We start from the raw sequence: 5,542 nt of genomic DNA, 5'->3' as shown, positions 1-5,542 counted from the left end.
GATTCGAACCCGCCACCTTAGGTGTATGTGGCTGGCGCCTTAGCCGCTTGAGCCACAGGCGCCGAGCCACTATTATTTTTTAATCCCCTTCCAGTCTCCTCTTGCTCAGGTGCCAAAATACCATGTGCGTTCCTTTTGTTCATGTTATATCACTCACATTTGTAATGTTGCTAAATAGTCTTCATAATAAGACCATTATCACCACTTTTGCATGATATTCCACACTGTGGACATACCAGTGGCTCACTTAGGTGAGTTTCAACATCTCAGGATTATAAATCCTCTCCACCCCGACTTTCCCCCGTCAGACTTTCCTGACATGAGTCAGGGGTCCCACCTGCCTGATGTCTGGAAGGTTATGTAGGTCACTAGGTCCTGACCTTGCTTGCCAAGTGTAGCAGGGCATTACAGAGTCCCTTGGAAGGCCAGAGTCCTCTGTCTTCCTCTCCCCCTCCCTGTGCCAGGTCTGGCATGGACCTCCTCCCCCTGCTCCTGTTGCCACTGCCCTCGCCCACTCAGGCCACACATTGGAGGTGGTATGGACTGGGGACACCAAAGGCTGATTGACATGGGTTCTTGTATGCCCAGATATCTCAGGAGCCAAAAGACACCCAATGACCCCAAGAGCTGGTCAGCAATGATTCCTACAAAAGACTCAGAGTGGGGGTCAGATCCCTACAAAAGACCCAGAGTACTATGTTGGTCCCCATCCTTTTGGAAGCCCCTTCCAGAGAGTTCTTTCTTTTCTCCCCACCTGCTCTGGGAACCTGGCCACATCCCAAACTGGCTCCCCAACAGTTCCAAGTTAGCCCCTGGCAGCAGAAACCCTGCTGGCAGGCTCAGCTACCTAAGGTGAATGGCTGAAGATCACATTTTCAGGATGCTTCTGTGTTTTATCTGTTTGCAAAGCAGATATTTGGGGAGGTTGGGCTGAAGAATTGCTTCACGGCTGCCAGCCCCATGGGAAATGGTTTGCATTCTTGGCATAGTTGGAGGGCTGTGAAGCAACAGAGACGAATGCTCCAGGGCCCTGCGGGACTGAGGAAGATGAGCCACCACCTCGGCATCTTTTCTCCTTGGACAGGTTCTGGTGTGGGACACTCTGGATGTTCTTTCCAAGAAGGCAGAGTGGTGGGAAGTCTCTAGAGGGGCTACGTGGAGAGAGTCATCGCATTACTTATGTAAGCCCAGGACTGAGAGTGCTTTCAAAGGCCATGTTAGCCAGGCGCCTGCCCAGAAGCACACCCAGTGCCCCTGAAATGGGCTTTGAAGATGCTCAGGAAGCATTACCGAGATCTGCTTTCTCTGCCCGGTGGGATTTCAATTTCTTCTGGGCACATTTCTGTTTACATTTTTTGTTTTGCATGTTTTCTTTTTTATTTTTTTTTAAACATTTTCTTTCTTTCTTTCTTTTTTTGCAGCTTTTGGCCAGGGCTGGGTTTGAACCCACCACCTTCGGCATATGGGGCCGGTGCCCTACTGCTTTGAGCCACAGGCGCTGCCCTGCATGTTTTCTTTCAATAAGGAGCACGTATTATTTTAAAACAAAATTAATAAAGTTAATTTTGAAGAACAAATAAAAAGGCTTCAGAGCTAGGGCTTTTTATCTCTTGCCTGGATAGTAACCTGAGGGTCTACCACTCTTTCTTGTCAGAAAATCGTAATGTCTCCCCTCTGTCCTCTTTCCTGCAGCCAGTTTATGACTGCACACTGCTGAAGAGGAGGTGGCAGTGGCCCCTATGAGGGTGGGGTAGGACCTGTGACTGGCACATGTTCCCCATTGGACAGACTGGTTGGTGGCCAAGAGCCACACCTATAGAATTCCCTGAAATAAAGGACAGCATTCCTGAGACCACTCAGTGGAGACAGCCTCAAAAGGCATGTGGGACTTTACTCAGACCCTGGTCAATGCCAGGAAATGCAGGGAGAGAAAATCGCCTTCCGGCGCTACCCCTGTGGCCAGCACACAGGTCCCTGCCCAGCTGGTGTGCGTAGATGTGCCTGGAGGAAGCTTGGCCCGAGGCCCTCTGGAAATGGCTGCAGCTGGGCTACAGGGACCTTTTCCACTTTCCTCAGAGCTTCAGGAAAACAGCAGAAGAGAGGCACTGAGACGGAGGGAAAACCCAGCCTCCCAGGAGCGGCTTGGGAGACTACCTGGTGAGGGCCTGAACACCAAGCAGACAGAAATCCTCCCGGGAACCTGAGGCCCAGGGTGTGAGTGGGATTTAGGAAAGGCCAGGACCCTCCCTCGGGTGGTCACAGTCTGGGAACTAGTGAGAGGCACACCTCAGAAGTGTCGAGCCCGACAACAGTTGTGTGAGCTGGAGAACTGGTGGGAGAGAACTCTCTCACCACCAGATTGTCCTGGAAAACTGTTAACACTCATGCCCATGCCACACCCCAGGCCAATTCGACTGACCTCGTTGGAGGTGGGACCCAGGTGCCTGCATTTGTTAAACTTCCCAGGTAATTAAAATGCTCAGTCAGTCTTGAGAACTAGTGCTTTAAGGAGATATCTGATGCATCCCAGGCTCATCAGACAAAATCAGCAGGGCGTGGGGCTCCTCCTGAGTGATTCATCAAGCCACCTTCTCTCATCTTTTCTTTCCTCCTCACTTCTCTAGTCTCTCCAAACTCCTATCACTCTTCAGCACACAACTCTAGCCCCTCTTCCTGAGGGAAGTCCTCCCTGGCCGCCCCAGCTGCAGTGAATGCCTTCTTCTAAGGGCCCCTATCATGAGGACCTGTGCCACTTACCATTCACAGCCATCAGTTAGCAGGTTGAGAAACGAGCAATTTGGTCCCATTCAAACAGGTACTATGTTGCCTATTATACTTCCCTGTAACCTGCTGACCTATCACCTCCCACCATTCACTGCCCACATTCCCACATTATATTCTCAGTAAGTGGTTTCCAGAAGACTGACATGCTAGCACATTTCAACATTCCAAGCAATCTTGATAACAAAGTTAAAAGAATGCCTAATACAAATTAGAGGCTTTATCGTCAATCAGTGACTGTGGTCTTAGAGATATGTATGGTGGCAATGGCCATGGGAAGAAAGGCAAGAAATGCCTCTGAGGCTGTCTCCCAGCAATGTACATGCAGCCCATATAACCCAGCCCTCCTGTCGTCCAGTCTCTGCACTGAGCATCTTCAAAGGGGTGGTAGTTCCGCAGGGTGGTGGGTGATGAGAGTTGTTTTCAAGTTAAAAGTCCTTCAAATATTTACTGCAGTCTGTTACAGAAACCTGAACATGGCAAACCAAACACACACACTTGTATCAACTCTCCTTCTTCTGTCTACCCAAAACGCACATGTGAGCAGCTGATACCGAAGAGCTGTTCTAGCCAGAGAGACCAGCAGTGATGGGGCACAGAGGACACGAGCCCACCTGGTTCTCATCATGGCAAGGGGTCCAGTGAGTGTGAAGTGCAGGGAGGAAAGGATGGGCTGGTGAAAAAGAGGCTAAAAAGGGGAGCCAGGGACAGCATATGAAGAGCCTTGAATCACAGGCCAAAGGGGTGGATTCCAGGTTTCACACGTACTATCCAAAGCCTGCAAGTGGCGTGATGAGATCGTTCCGGCAACATGCAAAGGGCAGGAGACCAGTCAGGACACTACAGCAGGACCTGGGAGAGAGGGCCAGGCAGAGAGTGACTGCAGATGAGTGGTGGCCTCTGTCAGGTCCACCAAGGGCTGCCAAAGAAGGTGTTTCTGACCCCACGCCCTGTGTGGCATGTTCTTAGGCCCAGCACCTGCGATGAAGGTGCTCCCACACGGCTTACTCAGGAATGCTTCCCGAGGCCCCAGGCCGGCCCAGCCAGGCACTCTAGTGCCAACAGCGCATTCCACATTGTTCTGCCAGGCTCAGAGCTGAGATCAGACTCTCCTCAGGTGCTGGGAGGACCACCCTCAACTGCCTTAACACAGGTCAATATTTTCACCTTATGTCAAAGCCAAAAGATGCATTCATAGTCACCACCAGATAGAAAACAAACAGAAAAATGTTTAGATTCACACAATATGAAATATATTTCAGTGATTTAAAAAAAATGTTCGCAGTGGCTCACACCTGTAATCCTAGCACTCTGAGAGACCAAGGCATGTGGATTGCCCTGAGCTCATAGGTTCCAGACCAGCCTGAGCAAGAGCTAGACCCTTTCTCTAAGAATAGCTGAGTCTTGTGGCAGGTGCCTAGAGTCCCAGGTACGTGGGAGGCTGAAGGAAGTGAATTGCTTGAACCCAAGAGTTTGAGGTTTCTGTGAGCTACGATGCTATGGCACTCTACCAAGGGTGACAAAATGAAACTCTGTCTCAAAAAAAAAAAAGTTTTTTGGTCAATTTTTACAAAAGGAATTTAGGAATCTGGGCAGCTTAGGTTTTCCAGGAAGCTGATGTTCCGATGGAGAGGAGAATAAAGGAAGACTTATGGCCCACGGGGGTAACACCTGTGAATGAAAGAGGGCAGGAGGATCTGCCAGTCTCTGCCAGTCACTGAACTCAAACAAGGGTTGTCCATTAGAGGACTCTCATTGAGGTGGAAATGGCTGGCCCCTTGTACCACCACCTTGCTCAGTCACTGGCCAGAGCCTCCCCAAGAAGACCATAAGCCTGGTCTGAAAGCTGAGTGAACCCTGTGGGAGCCGACAGCTGTACGCATAGCCTCGCAGCGGGGCAAGCCTTTCCTGGAGCAATGCTTCTTCTGTTGGACACATCTGAGGGCAGGTGTCCTTAAACTACGGCCCGCGGGCCACATGCAGCCCGCCTAGGACATTTATCTGGCCCGCCGGGTGTTTTTGCCACCACTGCCTGTCCTGCTTAGCAGCCGACTCGACCTGGGGCCCGTAGTTCGGCCCTCCAACGGTCTGAGGTACAGTGAACTGGCCCCCTGTTTAAAAAGTCTGAGGACCAAGACTATACTTTCATGGATCATTTCTATAGTTGGTTACTAGAGAAGTCTCTCTGAACGTGTAGAGCACCGGAAACCACGAGGAGGCGCAGCGTTCTCTCCTGAGCCTGAAGCCGGCTCTTGGTGTTGCTTTTGTGCAACTGCCATTTACCATTGATGATTGCTCTTCTCTCCCTTTGGGGGAGTAAGAGGGAGAGAACGCAGGAAAAAAAAAGTTTGAGGACACCTGTCTTAGAGCGATGCATCTGAGCAATGCATCTTCGTGGCTGTCTTGGAGTCCCCCATTCTCCCAGGCTCCAGGCTAAGTGAGCCACATCTGTGTGCCTGTCTCCACAGGGGCCCTCTTTACTCTCTCTATCACCTCCCCCTCCCTAAACAGAGGTACCTCTCCCCATCCGTTCCGTCCTATCCCTCCACTTCCCAGCACTGAAGCCTTCCTTCCTTCCTCATAGTACTCCACCTAAAACCCACCACGACCAAAATCAAAAGAGAAATGGCCGGCTGGGCAAAGATCTGCACCTCTTGGATCACCAACAGCTTATCGTCAAAGAAGGTTAAAAAGTTCAATACAAGTCACAGACATAACCAAACAGAAAAATGAGCAAAAGAGATAAGTGGGCAGTTTATAG

The 5,542-nt window shown here is 50.6% G+C and overlaps 1 pseudogene; it reads left to right on the top strand.

Moving 5' to 3' along the window:
- Positions 1-4,914: 4,914 nt before the first annotated feature.
- Positions 4,915-5,119, top strand: LOC111725158 (annotated as a pseudogene).
- The last annotated feature ends 423 nt before the right edge of the window (positions 5,120-5,542 follow it).

The sequence above is a fragment of the Otolemur garnettii genome, unplaced genomic scaffold (genome assembly GCF_000181295.1).
Source record: "Otolemur garnettii isolate 467f Iridium unplaced genomic scaffold, OtoGar3 scaffold00032, whole genome shotgun sequence".
NCBI lineage: Eukaryota > Metazoa > Chordata > Mammalia > Primates > Galagidae > Otolemur > Otolemur garnettii.
This window is presented reverse-complemented; position numbering and strand designations above follow the sequence as displayed.